The sequence below is a fragment of the Chrysochloris asiatica genome, unplaced genomic scaffold, assembly GCF_000296735.1.
Source record: "Chrysochloris asiatica unplaced genomic scaffold, ChrAsi1.0 scaffold00015, whole genome shotgun sequence".
NCBI classification, from domain to species: Eukaryota; Metazoa; Chordata; class Mammalia; order Afrosoricida; family Chrysochloridae; genus Chrysochloris; species Chrysochloris asiatica.
The window spans coordinates 20,365,378-20,366,924 of NW_006408533.1; positions in this window are offsets into that span (position 1 = coordinate 20,365,378).

Sequence of the window (1,547 nt, forward strand, 5' to 3'; positions counted from 1 at the left end):
TAGTCTTACACGGTCTGCAACATTAACAACTTCCAATTTTCCCAGATTCATACTTCATACATTCCATGTTCTAGTTTTCAATGGATGTTTACAGCTGTTTCTTCATTTTGACTTGTGCCACATCAGCAAATGAAGGTCCCATGGGCTTTTCTCCCTTGGGCTTTACTCCATTCATGTCATCACAGTCAACTCTACTTTGAGGAGACAGCTCTTCCCCAGTCACATTTTGAGTGACTTCCAACCTGAGGGGCTCATTTTCTGGCACTAATCTGACAGTGTTTCTCTCTATTCATAAGGTTTTCAGTGACTAAATATTTGGAACTAGTTCGTCACTCTTTCTTCCTAGTCTGTCTTCATCAGGAAGCTCATCTGAAACCTGTCCACCATGGGCGACCCTGCTGGTATTTAAAATACTTGTGGCATAGCTTTCAGAATCACAGCAACTTACAAGCCACCACAGTACAACAAACTGACAGATGAGAATGACAAATTGAAGAAGAAGGTGTTGCATTCATTGTCAAAAAGAGCATATCAAGATCAGTCATGAAGTACAACATGGTCTGTGATAGGATAAAATCCATGCGCCTACAAGGAGAACCAGTTAATACCACTATTATTCAAATTTACACACCAATCACTAAAGTCAGTGAGGATGAAATGGAAGAATTCTATGAACTTCTTCAATCTGAAATCGATCAAACAGGCAATCAAGATGTATTGATCATTACTGGTGATTGAAATGCAAAGTTGGGAGCAAAGAGAAAGAATCGGTAATTGGAAAATATGGCCTTGGTAATAGAGATGATGCTGGAGAACTCATGATAGAATTCTGCAAAACCAATGATTTGTTCATTTCAAATACCTTCTTTAGATAGCATGAGACAACTATACGCATGGACCTCACCAGATGGAATACATAGAAATCAAATTGACTACATCTGCCGAAGGAGACGATAGAAAAACTTCATATCATCAGTGAAAACAAGGCCAGGGGAAGACTGTGGAACAGACCATCAATTACTCATATGCAAATTCAAACTGAAGCTGAAGAAAATGAAAACAAGTCCACAAGAGCCAAACTATGATCTTGACTATATCCCACCTGAATTTAGAGATCATCTGAAGAACAGATTTGATATATTAAACACTAAAGATTGAAGACCAGAAGAGTTGTGGGATGACATCAAGAATATACATGAAGAAAGCAAAAAGTCATTGAGAAGACAAGAAAGAAGGAAAAGGTCAAAATAGATGTCAGAAGAGACTCTGAAACTTGCTCTCCAGCACAGAGATGCTAAAGCAAAGGGATGTAATGAGGAGGTCCAAGAGCTGAACAGAAAATTCCAAAGATCAGCTTGAGAAATTAAGCCAAATATTACAACAAAATGTGCAAAGATCTGGAGTCAGAAAACCAAAAAGGAAGAATATGCTCAGCATTTCTCAAGCTAGAGGAACTGAAGAAAAAATTCAAGCCTCGACTTTCATTATTGAAAGATTCTCTGGGCAAATTATTGAATGATGCAGAAAGCATCAAGAGAAGATGGAAG